The sequence below is a fragment of the Corvus cornix genome, chromosome 2, assembly GCF_000738735.6.
Source record: "Corvus cornix cornix isolate S_Up_H32 chromosome 2, ASM73873v5, whole genome shotgun sequence".
Lineage (NCBI taxonomy): Eukaryota > Metazoa > Chordata > Aves > Passeriformes > Corvidae > Corvus > Corvus cornix.
Window position 1 is genome coordinate 146,988,381 of NC_046333.1, and position 21,682 is coordinate 147,010,062.

The 21,682-nt window shown below is 44.9% G+C and overlaps 1 protein-coding gene across 1 annotated transcript in view; it reads right to left on the reverse strand.

Moving 5' to 3' along the window:
- ST3GAL1 (ST3 beta-galactoside alpha-2,3-sialyltransferase 1) overlaps positions 1 to 20,553 on the reverse strand; it is a 78,423-nt gene extending 57,870 nt beyond the window's left edge. The window contains exon 1 of the mRNA XM_039548229.1: positions 20,453 to 20,553. The gene's annotated coding sequence lies outside the window, so the exon portion shown is untranslated. The remainder of the gene's footprint in view (positions 1 to 20,452) is intronic.
- Between the last annotated feature and the right edge of the window lie 1,129 nt (positions 20,554 to 21,682).

Sequence of the window (21,682 nt, forward strand, 5' to 3'; positions counted from 1 at the left end):
ACAGCCCAGCCTCTGCCCTCTGGCTCTTGCATCCCCAGCTAAGAGGTTAATAGGATCTCACTCACAGTCGTGCTGGGGCAGGACCCATCCGATCTCACGTCACACTTCAATGCCTGAGCAAGTCATCAAGTCATCTTTAAATGTCAGCAGGGAGAAGTCCCACCTCCAGAGCCTATTTTTTTAATGCCTCCTCTAAATGAAACAAATTATATATTAAAGTATCTATTTCTCACTGTGACCCATGAAAGGACAGATTACCAGCTCTGACAGCAGCACATGCTTTGCAGATGCTTGCACTCTGACAAATGCACCCCACAATGATCTCCTGCACTCTAAGGAAGTTTTAGCACAGGAAAACTCTCCTTGTTCCAGAAGGAACATGAACTACTGCTTTCACCTTGTACCATGCCTGTCCTCCATGCACTCACTGCCTTTCATTTCATAAGGAGAGGAGTTTTCTCCTGATAGAGAGAAACTGGAGTATTCTTAAAAGAAAATGAAGATCCCTCAGAGACTCCTTTCTGCAAGGTTTTTACATTATTGATTCTGCCAGTGGCTCTGTCAGCCAGCAGCAAGGAGAGGGGGCAGATGGAGTGGCAGTCTTGTCCATGAGAGCCACACAGGTGCTAGCCCTGAAATGAGATGGAGAAACCAAGCCCTACCCTCAGCGACGGAAGGCAGGGCTTGTCACCAAACATGAGCATGGTTTTCCTTCACGTCTTAGTCATCTCACATGTTTTTGCTCTCCACTGTGCTTCCTAAGGAAATAAGTCCCAGAAGCCAGGTGTTTTTCCTAGCTGTTTGTTTTCTTGGCTCCTCTGACCACTGGCTCCAGTTGACAGCTTTCTCTTGTCCCTTTTTGTCCTCACTGCCGACCCAGGACACCCAGGAGGACAGTGCTCTGAGCTGCCTTGCCTGAAACGCCACAGAAATGAAGAATAAAGACATGTCTGAGGACAAAATGTACTGAAGCTGCAATGTTCAGGAAGCCCTGGAAACCTAAAACCACCTGCCCTGGCATGGGTGCAATTGCCACAATCCAACCCTTCCTTGTACTGGGACCGGAGGAGACAGAGTAAAAGTGACAGGCTTCATCCTGCCAGAGAAGGAAGGAGGAGTTCTGTGGTGGCTCCCTCCACTCTCCATCACTGCATATCATGTGCAGTAGGTGAATAACATCTCTGAGTTGTCACCAGAGTCACTGCAGTCTGTATGGCACCTCAGTTATGGAGCTGCCTGGGCAGCAGAAATTCCTCCTGCCACCAAGGTTTTCTGGTTAGAAGGTTGACACCTTTGCAGCCACTTTGGGCCTGGCAGCTCTCCAAACTCCCATCCCATGGGGCACTGCTGTGCACCTGGGCCGATTCACTCCTGCACCAATGCACCCTTCTGTGCTCAAGGGTCATTGTGGCTGGATCTCACCTCTGCTTTCATGGCAGGCAGGCAGCAGCATCCAGCTTGGATACCCTCTCCAACAATGTCCCACATCTTTGCTGCGCTGATGGCAAATCCTGCTGAGGGACGTCTACTCTCAACACCTTGCCAGTCACATACTATCATTTGTAACCATGTCTGCTACCTACCAAGAGCTATTAATCACAGAATGGCTTGGGGTGGAAGGGACCTTAGAGATCTTCTTGTTCCAACTCGCTGCCATGGGCAGGGACACCTTCCACTAGCCCTGGTTACTCAGAACCCCATCCAACCTGGCCTTGAACTCTTCCAGGGATGTGACATGCACAGCTTCTCTGGGCATCCTGTTCCAGTGTCTCACCACCCTCACAGTAAATGAGCCACTCATTCTTCTCATCCAGTATAATAAAGGCTAGAAGGTTGCAGCTTGCAAAACCTAAACCATTTAGTTAAAATTCCATCTAAACCTGCCTCTGTTTTTCTTTCCTGTACAGTAGAAGGCAGGACAAGTGCTCCATTTCTCTTGCTGCAGACTGGGACATCACAGTGTAGACCTTGTTGATTTTTATTATTCCCACATGCAGCAAAGTTCCCCTTCCCACTGTTACCCTCTGACACATGTCACTGCAGGGGTAAAAAGGAAGGAGACGAAGGTAATGATGCAAAACACAAGGGGTTTAACCTGAAGTTTATTCCTCTTTGGCTGTCTGAGGCTGTTTGAAGCACGAATCCAGTTCTGCTGCTTAAAATAGGAATTACCCAAGTGTCTCACCTCTTGCTGAGAGAGACACCACTGTCTTGGTCATCACGTGCCAGTGTGCAGGGCACACCACTTGTCCCTGCTTACAGCAAGAGCCTGACTCCTGCAATTTATTCCTGGCTCTGCTGTGGATTGCACAGCTTTGGGGAAATTGCAATAAAAACTGGAAAACTTGACAATTTTAAACTGATGCTTACATTCTCAACAGCCTCTTCCTGTACAGATTGTTTAAGCTCCAATACTGAAACTGAGATTTCAAACTTGTGCTTGTCAGTCATTGTCAGTCTCATTCACACACTCATTAGCAGCACTAAATTGGAGGAGAATCTGCTATGAAACTTAGTCATCTGGTACCATGAAAAAGTGCTGGCATGGCTGTTTGATGCTGTGATAGAGGCTGGTGCTCCAAACCAGGAGAGAGCAGAGCTTTTCAAGTTCTGCTCATTATTGCTCTGCAACAACACAGGAAACAGTAAGGGCTTTAATCTCTAAATAATTTTTCATTCAGGGATTAGGAACAATCTAGAGAATATAGAAGTTGTTTTGTTTTGTTTTCTCCATTAAATGCGTCATTAAAGTACTGCTCATTTTATAACAAGCTTGGGGAGAAAAAAAAAGGAAGTGATATGTTTTTACGCAAAACCAAAACTCTGACACCTCTTTGCTCTTGTTGTGCTACAAACAGCTTGTTTGAGTTGCAGAAGACTTGGCTTTGCATAAGAATGCTTCACAGAACAAGTGGGAAAAAAGATTCTAAAACACAAGGGAAAAATTAAGAGGGAAAACACAAGATAAGCTGGCCAGATGAGCAGTTAAAGACTCCGACATCTTGATCTTGGCACATCAAATGGAATGCATCTACTTACATGCAGCCTGTGCCGTCCTCCTAAAAATACACTGCCTCCTTGGCGCACAGATATTTGATTTCAGATCAAAGTATTCTCCAAGTTTTTTGGCGCTTTTTTTTTTTGTTGTTTTGCTTTTTTCTTTCAGCCAGTTCCAGTGACTTCCTCCAGTAACCCTCACTGCTCCAAACACCCCCTGATACATTGGATACAGGGCAGCACTTCAGATACAAGTTTCGGGGCTGTACATCACCATGACTGATTGGACTTCAGCAAAAAGACTGTGTAATGAAAATTTCAGGAAGAGAGAGGATTAATTTTGGTGTGATACCACAAATTAGTCTTCATTTTAGCGTAATTAAGTCCAGCAGCTACAAGCCTGGCAACACAAACAGGGCTGCTGCAGGTACCCTACAGCAATGCAAGCTACAAGCTTTGTAACTAACACAGATTTGTGGTGAGACTCTTCTGCCCAGTAATCCCCATTAGTGAGAGTATTACTGCAACTGGCTGCCCAGAGCAGTGGTGGATGCTCCACACCTGGAAATATTCAAGGTCAGCATAGACAGGGTTCTAAGCAACCTGATCTAGTGGGAGATGTCCCCGCACGTTGCAGGGGGGTGGGACTAGATGACTTCTAAAGGTCCTTTCCAATACAAATCATTTGGTGGTTCTATGATTCTTTTTCCCTGCCAGCCTATCCACAAGGTCAGAGGCAGAGTGTGATACTTGTAGGTCAGAGGAGCAGCAAATACAAGAAACACCTAGTGAAGTCACACTGCCCATCCACGCAAAATGCAGTGAAATCCTGGCCATAGCAAATCTGGTAAAAGCTGCAGGCAGAGGAAGGAACTCAATAGCCTGATTTGCTGTGGCTGGTTATTTTAAGCATAGTGGAAAATGCATTGATGATCCTGGTTTAATAATTAAGAGCATCAAACTAAAACTTCAGGCCAAATTATGTTCTCATTTTAGTTCATTTAGATTTGTGAAAATGAATTGAATTACTCAGGATTTTCATCGATGTAATAAACCCAGTTATTTTGGCACTGCAGTCCATGGGTACTCATTACAGAAGCTAAACCACAGCCCTGCTCCAGATGGCTTGTCTCTACAACATAGCATACATCCAGGGCACTCCAAAAACTAATCACCTACTGATCATATCCCTTCAATTAAAAATTACTCAATATTTCCAAGTGCTGGCATCCATTTTAGAAATAACAGAAAATTACAAATGCTTGGGCAGTAATATGCAGCTTTTCCTCCACTGCAGAAATGTCATCTAAGCAACATTAACCAGTTCAGCAAGGCAGTTGATTTTATATCTGGTATGTGGTGTATTCAAAAGTTTCTCCATCTTTACATCTGCTGTGGCAACAGACTCAGTGGGACCAGCTCAGAGCAGAGACAAATAGGGAAAAATATCTCTGTGTGGGGACACAGATGGAGAGAATTTTTAGAGCAATTTGATTCAATCAAATGGCACAAGCTCCAAAGAGAGGCCCAGTATCACTTTTTTTCAATTAAGAGGACCCAAGTTGACACAGAGGCCAGATCGAAGGAGGGGAAAGCTTTGCTGAGCAGTGTGGGATTAACCAGGAGAACTCATTCTCCCAGTAAATCCCACATTTGCTTACATGGCACATACTAGGTGAATATAAAAAAGTAGAGAGATGTGGACATGAGATGATGATGACGATTATTTTGTGAAAAACAGAAAAACGCATAAATCCTACTACAGAGTTTTCTGGGTTACTCATACAAACTTTAGACAAAAAGCCAGCTGGGATTTTATTCCAATGCAAACTCCTCAGAGCATAGATCTCCAGCTGTATCAGATTGAACCAATGAAGCCTCATCTCCAGGAATACAGTCATTAGCTCCTCCAGTCTCTGCCCATAGACAGGCAGAGCTTACATCAGCCATGGCTAACAACTTGGGGTGACTAGCAATAAAACTAAATACACCTTTGAGGAAGTAGCAGACTTTCTTACTCATTGTAAGGAAAATTAAGAGTATTTTCCAGACAATGACTGTGCATGTCAAATTTGGTTCAATATATTCAATGTCATAACCATGCCTTCAGGTTGGAAAGGAAAAAGTGGCTCAGCTCCACAGCAGGAGCAGATGTTTGCATAACTGAACCAGTGTGAGCAAAATCTTCCTATACTGAGCCTTTCTGACAAGTGTCCCAGAGTTCAGTGTCTTTTCCTTGTGCTGGGTGAATTATGGGATGTGGGTATCCTACAGTCCCTAAAGACAGGACCCTCCACAGTCATCTAATTACTGTAGTTTAAAGCTTGAAGCATCTCAAATTGACATGGCAAAGAGACTGTTATTGGGAAATCAGAGCTGATAACAGAATTCAAGTACAAAATTCTAAAAGGGAATAGGTGGGCCGTTGCATGAGGCTGTCCATCTGGCTCCCATTGTATGGCTGCATTTAGTGTGTTCAAACACTGTGCAAATGTGTCACTACACCAAAACTGTGCTTTGCAGCAATGACAAGTGTGATGTGTTCATTTGAGAATATGCACAGGTATATAATAGTACACCAGTTTCCTTTAGAGCAGCCCCATGAAAAGGTGTTTTCAAATTTCCTTTAAATCCCCATATAAACACAGCCTTAGAAATGAGCACATAGACAACTAAAATATGAACAAAGAATATTAATTTGGGGCTGTAAAGGAGTAGGCATGATGATTTAGAGGCAACCTCTTCTTTCCCACCTGGAAACCGTACATTTGCTTTTGGTAGCTGTCTCAGTGAACACCAACTGAACTGTGCTAATAAAAATCAATTTTCTTCTCAGCAGCTAATGCCATAGCCTTTACTCCAGAAAGCCCAGTACTTTCAGCTAACAGCTTCACACTGTTCTAGGTTGCAGACCTCTTCTTACAGATGCCACTCATGACCAGAGACTCAATGTACTAACTTATTTTTGCTTCACTGCTAGCAGCCAGAGTCACTGCAGGTCATTAAAGAGATTTGTCTGGCTGAACAGCTTCCAGAATTGCAATGAAGTAGTTATTTAATATCCTCAGATGAAAGGTGCTATGCAAATACTGAGCACTGTGTTGTACCAAAGAGGGTCCTCTGATTACCTCCTATAAGTCCAACAGAGGTAAATGGGTTCTAGCCTGAGGTTTTGCAGTATCACTTCCCTGCAAAGCAAGCTGTAGTCAACTTAGCTTGACAAATTTAAACAGTTAACCCACAGGAACTCAGGTCTCCTTTTCATATTTGCAGGTCAGCTGCCTTGAGACAATGTCTGAAGTACAAACAGGCTTTCAGAGCCAGATTCTGATTTCATTCAGTATGGTGTAAACAGGAATAATCCCTTTAGAGATTAGTAGGAGTGAGATCAGATTCAGGCTCTTGGAATTAAAAAGTACAAACCATGTGCTTGTGGGTTTATCCTAATTCTGCTAAGTACAAAGCAATTCTCCTTCATATCCTTCTCCCATTCTGTCTAAAGTACCCTGAGCTGAAAGAGAAGGAAACTGCTACTCTGAACACCCAACAGAAGATGTTTGGCATTGCAAAATACTTTTGCCTACAAAGTTCTTAAATAAGTCTTGTGCTTTAGAAAGAAAAAACCCAACCCAAAAAACCCTCCACAAACCAACACCAAAAAAAAGAGAAAACAGGCCACCCTCAAATTACACAAGCAGAGCAAATACACGTTTAAAGATCCCCCTTACCCCCAAACTATGAAATGAACTACAGTAACCATTTTTTACAAGAAATCAACACATTTAATCACTCCATTTTACAGCATCTGTCTCTGGTTCCGGGCATATATCAAAGGAAAGAAAAAGCAGAGCCTTCGACGGATGCCTGCAACATCCTCAGGAAGCATCTCAACGGAAGTTGCATCATTGTTACAAATTAATGAAATGTCATCTGAAAGTTACTTGTGTCCTTTCCCTGCCACTGTGTCCTTTGATAGGTCAAGCAATGGAAATATAAGCATGCCAGTCAGCACCTGGTTTATTTTTAGGTAAACTCAGAAACCAAGTCACCACCTTAATGAAAGGTGCATCTCTGTTCAACTAAACCAAAAGGATTTAACTTTTGTCATCAGAATACCTGTGGGTGCATTCCTGCTAACACACTGGTTTGAATGTGCACCTAGAAAATCCCGGTGAAAGAGGCCAAGTGACGAATCTCCATCCTATTTAGATCAAGATACAAATCCCACAAGTGATGGGGAACTATGAAGTTACCCACTGAGAAGGATAGCATGAGCCTGCATAAACACCATTCCATTTGGTGTGCAGTGGTGTCTGATTTGGGGCAGTACGGGGCTGTTTTGGGTGGTTTTCATACTGGCATGGTGGAGAGGAGACTGGGAGTCCAAGAGAAGCTGGGAGGAGACACAGCCAGGACAGCTGACCCCAACTGACCCAAGGGATATTCCAGACCAGGTGACATCATGCTCAATACATAAAGTGAGGGGAAGAAGGAGGAATGGGGGACATTTGGGGTGATGGCATTTGTCTTCTCAAGTCACTGTTATGTGCGATGGAGCCCTGCGCTCCTGGAGGTGGCTGAACACCTGCCTGCCCATGGGAAGCAGGAAATTATTTCCTCATTTTGTTTGTGTGCATGGCTTTTGCTTTCCCTATTAAACTGTCTTTATCTCAACCCATGAGTTTTCCAGTTTTTACCCTTCTGATTCTCCCCATGATCCAGCTGGTGGGGGAGTGAGCAAGTGGTGCTTGGTTGCTGGCTGGGGTTAAACCACAACAAGTGGTTTAGTCCCTCTGCCATGATGTTTACGTCACTTACACCTCCTAAGATAGCAGACTGGGCACGCTGAAGGACACCTTTAATGCAACATGCCAGTGCTGTGGCTTTGTTCAGCACCTCCTGAAAAAAAATCCAAACCAATTTTAACTCACCCAAGACAATCTCTGCAGGCCTACTGCATGCCTTAAAGATCACTCATCAGGTTTGAAATCTTTCACCATGTACTGCTGACAAGGATCCTTTGTTCTGTGGCCTTTGAGGAAGAATATCTTGTTAACATCTCACTTCCCAATAATTTTGAACAGGAAGTTGAAATTCAATAGGAGCTATAAGTGGACTGGCAATGGCCACCACATAAAAAAGAATTTCCTTGGGGAAGGGAAGTATAAGAAAGAAAATTTTATTTTTATTCACGTTAGCTGGACTCTTAGAGAGTGATGACTGATAGCTCTAAGGAAAGGGCTCTGCTATACAGATGGAAGAGTCCTGCTGGCTTTGGGTACGGGAACTACAACTGACAAGCCTGTTCATACAAATGCCATGTGTTTTACAGATTATGAGAAGCCGCAAGCTTTGTAAACCTCAGTAAGCAGATGTCAGCTTCAGCCATCAGTTCAAATACATGTGGTGAGCAATATTCCCATGCTCACTCAGAGGGATGCATGCTGCCCTCACTGACTTCTGAAATATTTTGGTCTTGCCTTCAATAGTCTCCAGGTAATGAGCAGATCAAGCCCTAATGAGCTCACTAGACATGACAAGTCTGTACTCAAGGTTACTGTGCATGACCCTATTCTCTCTTGAAGAAAGGGCAAACTGTTACGCAGCATCTGTTTCTGACAGAAGAGAGTATCCTAAACAAAACACAGGACTTGATCTGAGATGCAGAAACACCCTCATTTCCTTGGAAGTCAATATTGTTGGTGCCAGGTAAAACAATGCGGCCACTTACCTGCCCAGGAGTAGCCATCAGCTCACAAAGGAGTATGGCAGCTGGATGGGGAGATCTGAAAGATTGATTCTGACAGCTATAAATGCAAGAGGTTTTTAATATTCAGAAAAGTGTCAGTGCCCTAATAACAGAATTTCCAGCTCCAAGAACTACAGTTGCCAAATGAAGCCCGATCAGATACAAAAATAACAAAGGCAAATTTGGATGGGTTGCCTTGGTAGAGATGAGATTGAAAGAGATACTTCTCAAAACAAGTGAATCTCTCCCAGTTTTGCCCTTAACTTAACCCTTGGGCACCAGTGGCAGTGTGCCACATCTCACTGTTTAAGTGAGGAGAGGAGGATGCCAGCAGCGCAGCAGGATGCACCAGTCCCAATGGCACCAAGTTTCTCCCTGCAGAAGACCTGCCTTGTAAAGCCAGCTGGTGTCTTCCCAGAGTGGGAAGGGTTACATGCCACCCTGCTAATCCCACCCTCAGGGTGTGCCCCTCGGCCAAGCAAGCCTGGAACTCCTAGAGGAAGTGCATCAAGTTGTCTTGGGGTCTTGTTCCAGCTCATTTGTTCCACGAGAAGGTCCTCACTGAAGATACACCCTGATATCTTCTGCATATCAGAGCCACTAAAGTCCCAAGCAAGGCAGTAAAGGTGTAAAAATTGTACTGGCAGACAACAGCCAGACTTATTATTTTACAAATTCAGAGACATGCCAACAGTGTGGCTAGCGGCTCTAAGAACAGCCTCCGGGGAGAGTTACACGTTGATGAAAAGCCATTTTCCAAAATGGAGCTGTGCCTGGTGGATTCATTTCATAAATTACAGAGAACCTCTAAGTTTGCATGGGGTAAGATAAATCAGGGGAAAGACATTTTGAGCAGCACTTCTTCAAAAATTCACACACACAAAATAAGAAAAGTTGGGTGTGTGAGTGTCTGACAGCTTGCCTGAGGAAGATCAAAGGACTGCTTCCTGCTGCACTAAGATATAACTCTTGGTCTGTCTTGTCCCCACAAGACAACTGTCCTTTTTCCAAAGTAATAACTTGAAAAAGGGGCAAATTTCTTAGGATTGTTTCTCAGTTAGTGTGACAACAGTCACCACAGACATGACTTGGGTATTTTAAGCCAAAGGGACAAATGGCTACTATCCCTGGAGTGTGGGAAGCTTTTCTCCAAGGAACAGCAGAGACAGTGGCTACACTGAGCACTTCTGCCTTAATCTGGTAGAATTTTAGCTTTATATAGCTGGTGAAGGGGCTGGAATACAAGTCTTGTGAGGAGCAGTTGAGGGAGATGGGGGCATTTAACCTGGAGAAAAGGAGGCTAAGGGGAGACCTTCTCTCTCTACAACTACCTGAAAGGAGGTTGTAGCCAGGTGGAAGTTGGTCTCTTCTCTCAGGTAACAAGTGACAGGATGAGAGGAAATGGTTGCATCAGGGGAAGTTTAGATTGAATATTAGGACTTATTTTTCATTAAATGGGTTGTAAAGCATTGGAACTGGCTGCACAGGGGAGCAGTGGAGTCACCATCCCTGCAATTGTTCAAAAAGTGTGTGGATGTGGCATTTGAGGACATGGTTTAATGGTAAACGTGGTGGTAGGTTGATGGTTGGATGTGATGATCATAGAGATCTTTTCCAACTTTAATGATTCTATGATAGAATCTTCACCCAGAGCTTTTACAGGCAAAGGAAGAGTGTGTGTCCTCCTTCTAAGACAGCAGAAGCAGAGCTCAGCAAATGAGCCCCTCTCCTAAAGCAGCTGCAGGTCAGGTGGCAGCAGAGGAAGAAACAAGCAGCCTCTTCTGGTGCTCTGTGAAACAGACATCCCCCTCCAAAGGAGCTGGATTAGTAACTCTGACATATTGATTCTTTTCCATACAGACCTCCACCTTTTCCTCTATTAAAAACATTCCAAAATGAATTTCAATTACGTAGCAACATCCTCTGCCAATACTTAACTCAGCAGCAGCAGGAGACTTTTGCCTTGTGGAGAAGCAGCTTATCCTAAACTCCTTTGTTTCATTGCTGCTAGCAAAATGTTTTAGCCACTTCTGCAATTACTGCATCACCTTTTATTTTTCAATAACCTTGTATTTTTCAACAGCCAGTATCCATCTCCTGCTCCTTTGCTCTTTGGCCTCACAACCAGTTGCTTGAGGTAATTTCTGCTTGAAGAATTGGGTGTTTTACACAGCCAAGTTACAGAGCTTTTGGAGAAACACAAATCAGGGTCTTACCTGGGCATTAACACCCAACTTTTGTCAGTGTAATTAACTGTCTGAATTGTGAGCGCTACATCAAATTGTTCCTGACAAATCTGGTGGCCTTCTAAAATGGGCTTATACAAGGGTCTTACAACACTACTGGATGAGGGAAGAGCCCTTGGCATCACCTACCTGAACTTGCTCACAGCATCTGACACACTGTCCCACACAACATCCTTGTCTTTGAACCGGAGAGACATGGATTTAACAGCAGGATGAAGGACAGCTGTGCTCCAGCATCCCCATAGTTCTATCACAAAGTTGTGAAGATGCTGCTATTTCACACATCCTGACACCACAGCACAGGCTTTTTCTCTACAGCTCCAGGTCTGAACCAGTTTTTACTTTTGCATATCTATTTTTGCATACTTTTTAACAGAAAATCTGCTGTGACAGCCACAGTGAGTCAATGACACTTTATTTTCCTCTGTAAGGTCTTAGAATCCAGGCAAGCAAAAGCAGTGCATGAACAGCCACATGGATAAAGCACCAAATTGCACAATCGTTGTAGCACTATGATGATGACCTCATTGTAGTAAACAAAACAAATATAGATGATTTATATTGCATCAGCTGTGTTTTTACACATCTCTGATGACTGCACCACTCAATGGAGTGGCAGAGAGTGAATCCCTTCTCTAAAGCTCTTTTGTCCATAAGGTAGATTTCCTTTTACTTTCATAGTTCAAAAATCAAGCTGTTGGTCAGAAGGGCAACATTTACATCTTTACTGGAGTCTCCAACCCCTTTACAGGCTGAACTAAACCTCCAGAAAACTGAAATACCGTTCTTCGCAGCTGGAAAGTCTGGAGCAGAGAGATGAGAAGGGGCAGGCCTTGTCTCTCCAAGCTCACTCCAAGTTCTCAGCCGCAAATGTGTCCTCCCAACACCACACACCTGTCCTCAGATGCAAAGTTTAAGCATCCCCAGCTCTCCTGCTCTCTTGGTTCACTCATCCTGGCACACAGAGAACAAAGCATGGGAAAGGAAGGGGGTTGGTGGGAGCTGCAGGAAGAGGCCGTTCGCTTCAAGCAAGGAGAATTTGAGGAAAAAGGACTGATGAGAAGAAGAACATGCAAAAGAGGGACTGTGCTGGTTTTGGCTGGGATAGTTTATTTTCTTCACAGTAGCTGGTAAGAGGCTGTGTTTTAGATTTGTGCTGGGAAGTGTTGATAACATAGGGATGTTTTCATTATTGCTGAGCAGAGCTTACACAGAGCCAAGGCCTTTTCTGCTCCTCACCCCACCCCACCAGCAAGGAGGCTGGGGGTACACAAGTAACTGAAAGAGGACACAGCCAGGACAGCTGACCCCAACTGACCCAAGGTCATATCACACAGCATCATGATCAGCGTACAATGGTGGGAGCAGAAGAAGAAAGGGAAGCACATTCAGAGTGATGGAATTTATCTTCCCAAGTTACCATTATGTGGGATGGAGCCCTGCTTTCCTGGGGATGGCTGAACACCTGTCTGCCCATGGGAAGTGAGGAGTGAATTCCTTAGTTTGCTTTGCTGGCATGTACAGCTTGTGCTTTACATATTCAATGTCTCAACCCATGAGGTTTTTTTACTTTTACACTTCCAGTTCTCTCCCACAGTAGGGAATGTGAGAAAGTGGCTGTGTGGGGCTTAGTTGCTGTCTGGGGGGTTTAAACCACAACAGGGAAAAAACCTGAAGAGCAGGACTGAAGGACATTTCAGTGTCTACTCAGGAAGGAGAGAAATGGAGATGAAACTAGAAAAAACTCCTGAAGCTCTGAAGAAGTTCTCAGTATCTCACACACACTTTGTATTTCCATGGGCACCTCACATCACCACACTGCAGACATCAGAATTACCTTGGTGAAGCTGACGCCTTTTGCCTGTAGAAGAGATCTTAAAGCAAAGCCATATCCTCTGACCCCACAGCTGTGTCCCCTGCCCAGATTTTCTCCATGAATCCACTGCAGAGTCTCCACTTACATCAGTAAGCCAAACCATAGGCATTTTTTGTAGCCCAAGGGAAAGGAGCCGCCCTTTACCAAATTTATAAAGCATCCCCACACTACCCGCCCAAATTGTTTTCCTCCTCTTAGCACCAGAAAAGACAACTTTGGTTTCTGTATTTTGTAAGAGCCAGTTTACATTTCAATATTGCCTTCCTAAGCAAGAGAAGTGTTTGCAAGGGTCTGTTTAACACCTAATATTTTACAAAGAGAATGCAGTTTTCCCTTCATTTCTGTGTTGCTATCACAGCACAACCTCCAGAGCACAAGAGATAACCTCACTATAACATCACAACAGCAACACAATACAAGAAAGATAGAGAAATATAACAGTGTCCAAAGGAGAGCTATGAAGACAGTGAAGGGCCTTGAGGGAAGGCGTATGAGGAGCAGCTGAGGTCACTTGCTCTGTTCAGCCTGGAGGAGACTGAGGGGAGACCTCACTGCAGTTACAGCTTCCTCATGAGGAGAAGAGGAGGGGCAGGCACTGATCTCTTCTCTCTGGTGACCATGTCAGGACCTGAGGGAATGGCCTGAAGTTGAGGCAGAGGAGGTTTAGGTTGGATATCAGGAAAAGGTTCTTCAGCCAGGGGGTGGCTGGGCACTGGAACAGGCTCCTCAGGGAAATGGTCACAGCACCAAGCCTGACAGAGTTCAAGAAGCACTGGGACAATGCTCTCAGGCACAGGGTGGGATTCTTGGGATGTCCTGCACAGGGCCAGTCCAATGATCCTTGTGCATCCCTTCCAACAAAGGATATTCTATTACTCCATGATAACTTGCACAGTTCCAATGGCTGTGGCATTCTCAGCTGCTGTACATGCCTCTCTGTCCCGCCTGCAAATTTAGTATCTACGTGCTTGTGATCCCACCAGTGCCACTGCTTGGTCCCTGGAGATATTAGGTAGACCTCAGTATTACAGTGTGAAGTTTGAAGCTGAACATTTGTTAACGGGATAGAGGGCAAGCAGTAGTTCATTTTCACTTCATAAGGTTGAATTTTTAGGCTACAATTAAGCCAGCTGCTTGAGAAGAGCAGCAGGTCTGTTTGCAACAGTCAGAGTGAAGCCACAGGAGATCTGATCATAAAGTCATTGCTTCTCAATAAAGGCAGATTTTAACTGAAGGGGAAAAGCAGAGGATATGGGAGCTGAAAAGAGAAGAGATCAAGAAGGAAGAGTTCTAATTCTTCTAATAAGCACTAGACCGAGGAGCAGGAGAGATCCTTTTTTTTACTTGAAGAGAAAAACAGGGTAAATCTTCCAAAGAATAATAACTTTACTACAAAAACAGTTTCAAAGAGAACAGAAACAAAACCCCAAATTCAGGTATAATATCGGGATTGCCATCGGCTGACAAACGGCAACAATGCAGGTCACATCAAATTCAGAGGAATCATTCTGACATCTCTGAAGGCAAACTTGATTCTTTCAAAATGAGTAATTTTGACTACCTGAGAGTTTGAAATGGACATAGAATAAAGTAAATCTAAAAGCAACAATGCCTCACTTTATCAAAGCCGTAATTATTTTGACCTGCCATTGCTCAACTAAAGATTGCTTTGATTCAATGTAAGTGTGTATTTTTCTCAGTATTGTCACCAAAAAAAAAAAAAAAAAAAAATCAAAGTCAGATCATCTGCACAAACTGATTTAAGTCAAGTTCTAGTAAGAGAAAGCATTAGATGCAAAAAGCAACAGCATTTACAGCTGAAGTCTTGCACTAATGCAGGCTGCAAGTTCTGTAAAAGGCATCACCATATCTCATCAGGCTAAAAGAATTTAAGGAACAGTCATGCGTGTCGTTATCACACCCTGGCAGCTTTGGATGCACTCTAGAGCATCAGAAAAGAGACAAAAACTGTCAGGTCAGCTCTGAATCAAGTTGCAGGTAGCCCTACACAATGTTCTTTACACATGAGTTTGTAGAAGTCTCAGGGTGAAGTAACACAGGTCTCTGCTTCAAGACTAATCCCAAAACACTGTCTGTAGGATCAAACTACTATGTTTCAACCCAAATATTCAGGTGACATCTTCCAATCTGATCTGCGGTTTTGCATGCTAGGATGCAAGAAGATATCTTAAAATTTTTTTAAAAAGAATTCAAATCGGGCCACATGTACTGTACTTTGAATTTGAGCTGGGAGTGGGAATCTGATTCCTCCCTAAAAAAAAAATAGAGGTGATGCCTTATGCTTCCCTGGCAGGGTCATATTAACTGAGCTGGCAGATTTGATAGAATTAGATTTCTTTTTCAAGCTGGTACAGCACTGTGATGTGTCAGCACACAAAGTATTTTAGATAAGTAAGATTAAGTCATTGATGGAAGATCCAGCCTCTAGAAATAATATAGTGTCCTTTAACAGGAACAACCTTTGTTTTGCACTGGTTTACCAAAGCTCTAAAAACAAAAATAAAAAAATCTAAAACTCCACTGATCCTGGGAAAATGTCAGTAGCAATTATTTAGTCCAGAGACATTTTAAAATTGCATCAGACTTAATATCTCAGTGTCACTGTGCCAGTTTTTACTCTGCAGAACAGTCCTCCAAAGGGGTGGAGAAGGAGTGATCCCCTGTAGGAGTTTTGGGGACACCAAGAGTATGTGTGGTCACCTCCATGCTAGCAGCAGCCCTGTGTCAGGCACCAGCAAGGTGGGAAATGTTGTGCTTGGACCCTGTGGGCTCTAACCAGTCACCCATTCCTCCTTGTCCTCCACTCAAATCCTTTGGGATGGAAAGTTACAGAGTGCTGTAGCCTGCACTACAGGGTGCTTCAGCCTGCACTGAAAATGTGCTGGGACAAAGGACTTCCAAAGAGATGGAAAAGTCACTACAAAAAACAAACAAACAAAAAAATCTGTTGAGATGATGTCCTCAGAGCAAGAAAGCTACACTTCAAACGTTAGTCACCAGGTGCAGGTTTCAACCACTTAAGTTGTGTCTCTTTTGCACTCCAGGATACCTTGCAATTGCCTGGCAGAAATAGCTGTGGGATTGGCCTAGAAAAACAGATGCGGCTTGATGACGTTAACAGGTTTCCTGAAATAGTACAACTCCTCCCTGCTCAAAGGTTTTGTCATGTTGTACAGAGGGCACAAAACTTCCTCCCCCCAAGGAAGGATGTGCACATCAGTCCAGATGAAACAACTTAATCACAGGCAGTTCCAAGTGCAGCAAAGCCAGGAAAGAATTGCTTTCCGCCCTCCTCTCTCCCAGAATTGCATTTTAACAATTACTACAGTCTTTACAATTGATGACATTCCTAATCTTAACTCATGCTTCAGAGCAAGCTTCCACCAATACTATGGGGAGTTTCTTCTACAAAAAGAGCTCCCTGTCTGTCAAGACCCCCATTTTCCACATTCCACAGCTATTTCACAGCTTGAAGGGATTGTGCAGCCTTGCCTTAAAAGAGCTTTTGAAAGTCTTACAGGACATTTTACACAAAGTGACTTGAGCTTGCTACTTGCAGACCAGAGCATGGGACACTTGGCACCAGTGGGAAGAGGAAGCTGGGGTGAGTGGGAAAGGTGAACAAAAGGGTGACAGCAGTTCCTCTGTGGCTGCTGTTAATTAGCGCCAGGTCAGCCCAGAGCCCTTATCAGGGCAAGAGGGGTCACAAGAAGTGACAACTGTGAACAACTAACAGACATACACCTTAAATAGAGACCACTTATGTTGATAAGGTTATCTATTTCATAAGACAGATGTTTGTACCCAGATAACACACACAGCTCACATAGGGTCCATCCAGTTGCCAAACACATTTTAGGTGCCATTGAAGATACCCTGGACATCAAACCCACCCTCCTGAAGTCTCAAATACAACACCAGGTTGTTGGTGTCAGACAGTCATATCTTTCTGTACTGGCTCCAGAAGGCAAAGACAGATTGTCCAGGGCAGTTCAAACAGCACTAAAAGATTGTGGTTGAGAAGCCAAGTTCCCTGAAGCCTGGTAGGAGATTCCCAGCTCCTGGAGCAGATACTTGTTAGGTGATGAATCAGTCCTCAAACACCAAGCTAACCCAGAGAGGGTTGCAGACATGCTCTGGGTGGGCTGCAAAGGCATTTGTCCATCCCACCCGTGGCACCAGGCACACCATTCCTGCCAGGACAGGCAAGTGGATAGGAGCTGTCACATTCCTAGGCCAGCCATGGCCTCCACTGGTCTGTTGGCTGCTGCCACAGGCACTATGGCAAAAAGAGCAATATATTTACAACAGCATGTTGCCTGCAAGGCTCCACCTCTTGCACAGGAAATGTCTATATGGGTCAAAGAGCTCTGTTGTAAGCAATTCCTCTGAATTGTGAGTTGACAAGTAAGTCCAGAGTTTACTTTCAGCTTACATACCTCTGAGTTGGATTTTGGGTTTATCAGTTTAGGTGGCATACCATGAACATAACAGACAGGCTTTGATGCAGTCAGGCAAGACTGTGGCAGAGAGGGGAAAAGTATGTCTGTCATACTTCACTTTAAATCCTGGAATTCACTCCCATGTTTTAATGGCCTACATCAGTAATCTCAGATCAGTTCAAAATGCATCTGCCTCTCTTCTCCTTGCAAGCTTGATTGAACACAGGCTGTTTAGCAAATATTTTATGGTAAAAAAAATATTTTATAGTAATATTTATATAAAAATATAAAAATTATTAGTGCAAAGCTAACTGGGCTTGTGCTGAAAGGTTCCACCAGAGTATCTTGGAAGAGGGGATGGTTATTAAAATTAATTCTTCCACTTAAGAAGTACTTGTAGGCAAAACCTTTATCCCCCACTTCATCAGTTCACCTATCTGCTGTTTCAGATGAGACACCAATAGTCCTATGCTGCCTTCTGCAAAGTACAGAGGATACAGAAGATATAGAAATTTAATTAAGTCTGGTATGAAAAAGAAAAAAGTTAAAGAAACTCCACATATGGCATGTGACTGTGTTGAAACAGGACAAAAAATGCATCCTTTTCAGAGTTCCCTCAGCTAGAGCCATGAAAAGCTCCACCAGGTGGTGGGATTAACAGCACTTGAAATATGCTGTGGAGCTGAGTTTGCTCTCTCTCTTTTGCTTTTTAAAAGCATGTTTCTGCTTCACTACACTTTTGAAAATAGGTGTAAAAGATGTTCCAAATAAAAATTTATTTCTACTATCATTTAATGGCAGCATTTGCAATGCACTTGACATAAATGATGTTTTTATAACCTAGAAGATGGAACTGCCATCTGCATGACCTTAATTTCCTCTCAAGTTGCACCCAGTTTTACACAAACAAAAAAAGAAAATTGATAAGTACATACCAAGTATTTTATAAAATTATGTTTAGTTTGAAAAGTGACCTCCCTCAATTGAGAGGCCATCACCATTAGCAGTATAATCAAGTTTGGAAGAAAAACTGCAAAGAAGGTTTCAAGTTCATTTCTGGCTGGGATGTGTGACAAATTCATACAAACAGGGCAACTCGATGTCTCCCCTGCAGAATCAGATTGTGCACCAAGTGAGCGAGCCAAAAGAATAACTCATGCAATATCTCTCTTCTTTTGCACTTTCAAAGACAATGATTTTACACCCTACTAAGCAGAAAGGTAAAATAAATGTGTATTAGCAGAACTGCACTTTAAAAACTTAGTGGTAACTTTAAAGCTGGTTTGGCAAAACCATAGACTGGGACTTTGTTGTGGTACAGGATTTAAACCTCCTGACACTGAAATGTTACCCTACGGCAGCACCAAAACAGAGTAAATTAAGTGAGAAACTGGCAGAGGAACAGAGCACCAAGTGCACCACAGACCTGTATTGGAGGTTTGTTGTTTTGAGGATAATCAAGAAAACACATACAATTAACTAATAAACACATCCACTCCTTTTATCCACACCCAGTCATTCCCTCCTTTACCCCCAGCCACTGTCTGCACATGTGTTCAAGCAGATTAAAAACCATCAGGTTCCCAACTAAGCCCAGAAAGGACCTTAAGCACAGCCATGCCCTGCAGATAACCATCCCGCTTCTGCTGAAAGCAGGAAAGGGAGCCCAGGGCCAGCCACAACTTCTTCTAACATGAGAGCAGCTCTGTGGAGGCATTGCGAGCAGTGGGCAGAGCACCACCGGCTCTGGATAGGGATGGAAGAATTGGGGAGGGGTGAACACACTGGCTCGTGGAAGGTGCTGGCCGGTGCAGGATGCTGTGCTTATAACAAGCCAAGTATTTCCACGCAGAGACTTCACAAAGAGCCACCCCTCCAGCTGAAGCTGTGTAAATACTATACAGGAGAGTTGTGCTGCTAATTGAGTACCTTCCGAAATGCCAAGAGGCAGGAAGACTCCAGTTAAAGGCAACTCTTCATTTCAACTTGTGTCACTGAAGAGAACCAAAGTAAATGAACTCCTGAGGACAAGATCAAAGTAGAATAAGAGACTTTTTTTTTTATATCCTTGAATCTCCTGTCCCTTTTGTACACTGAAATTTAATTTCCTTTTCAAAGAGAGCCTTTGGAGCTTATGAAAATTGACCCAAAAGATTACAAGGGCTTTGTCACCCTTCCAATCTCTCTGAAAGATCCATAATTAGGGAGGTTTTTCCTTCAACATATGTGCCCAGCAGACAAATATATAATTCAGACTTACAATTACGTGAACGAGTTATTTCCATGTACTGGATACATACAAGCCCAACCGTTGTAAAGAGCTGAAAAATCTTGTATGCCTCAAATGAGTAAATATACACATCAAGGCATATTTTTTGCTGTCTTGTTTTCGTTTGTGCCAGGACTACACACAATCACACGAAGGACCCGGGATGTACGCTTGCTACTGACATAAATATACCAAGTACAATAAAACAAACTGCTGACCTCGAAGGTTAGTTATGATTCATTAGAAATTAATTCTACAAGGAGGAATGTGCGAGCGGACACCGAGAATAGCTAGTCTGCTTTTTGCCCTCTAACGGAGTAACACTGGCTTTACTCTTTCGCCACATAGCCTACCCCGGGGAGAAAGAAATAAAATAAAACAATCGGCGGGTCTCCGCCGGGCTGGTCCCTCCCGCTGCTCCCACCCGGCGGCGGCGCTGGGCAGGACCGGTCCTCCGTGGGGCAGCCGGAGGGGGGTTCCCGGCGCTGTCGCCCCCGAGCATCGCCCGAAGGTACCCCTTGCTCCGGAGCCCACCCCGGCACCCGCCGTTTCCCCTCTGCCTCCCTCCAGCGGGGAAATCCCGGCTGGATAGGGCGCAGCCTCCCCGCTCCGGAGTGCCGGGGCGCCGAACCGGAGGATGCTGCGAGCTCCACCAGCGCCGGGGCCACCCCTGCTTCTAAATAACAGAAATAATTTTTAAAAACCCCAACAACTCAACAGCCGAACGAGGAGTCAGGAGGCTGGGAGGCTCCCACCGCGCCTTCTGCGGCGGCGGGGAGCGGAGGATTCGCAGGTAAGCGGGGAGGAAGGAGGGCGGCAGGGAGAGAGCGAGGGGGGTCCCGTGGTACTCACGGCACCGGGGGCGGCCCAGCCCCATGGCCGGGGCGACGGACGGACGGATAGTCGCTGCTGTGGCTGCCGCCGCGCTGTCTGTGTGTCCGTCTGTCTGCCGGCGCTGCCCACCAAGCCGCTCCGGGCGCCCCGTCCCTCCCCTCACTCCCTCCCCGGCGCTTCCTGCCCGCTCATATAGCGCGCCCTCGGCCACGTGGACGGCGCGGGGCCCCGCCGGCTCCTCCTGGGGGCCGGGCCGGGAGGGGCGGACCCCCACCAACCTCTCCATCCCCTCCTTCTGTCACCCCCCATCAGCCCCCTCCATCACCCCCCCATCACTCCCCCATCTCACCCCCCCCATCAACTCCTCAATCACTCCCCCCATCACTCCCCCCATCACTCCCCATCACTCCCCCCATCACTCCCCCCATCACTGCCCCCATCACTCCCCCCATCACTCCCCCATTCCCCTCCCATCAGCCTCCCCAGGCCACCGAGCGGGGCTGCGCAGCGGAGAGGTGCGATGCGAACCCGGACTCACCCCTGAGCGCCGCCGGGGTGAAATCCAGCTCTCGTCGGTCCTCCCTAGAGGGTCACCTCCCAGGAATGTCTGTGTTCCCCACAAGCCCCAAGCTGCCGTGTCTGAAATTGGGCTGCGTGGATCCCAAAGGTGATCGCAGCAGGGAAAGTGGAAAGAAATTCTGCGCTTCTCAGGGCAGAAAGTGGCATCGCTAATAAAAATAGCGCATAGTCGATGTTCACAGAGTCAGATCTGTTTAGGTTGGAAGGGACTTTAAATATCACGTAGTTCCAACTCCCCTCCATGGACAGGGACACTTTCCTCTAGACTAGGTTGCTCAGAGTCCCATCCAACCTGGACTTGAACACTTCCAGGAATGGTGTATCCACAACTTCTCTGGGCAGCTTGTTCCAGTGTCTCACCCCCGGCCCAGGAAAGGATGTCTTCCAAATACCTAATTTAACCTACCCTTTTTTGTTTTAAAGCCATTCCCCCTTGTTCTATCACTACATACCCTCAGAAAAAAAAACCAAAACAAAATCCTTTCCAGCTTTCTTGAAGCCCCTGTAGGTACTGGAAGGTGCTATAAGGTCTCCCCAGTGACTTCTCTGGGCTGAACAATCCCCAATCAGTCTGTTTTTACAGAAGAGATACTTCAGCCCTCTTCTTTCTGTCCAGCATCAGACATTTTTAAAGTGACTATAAAAAGCTGTAGAATTAAAAAGAATGCA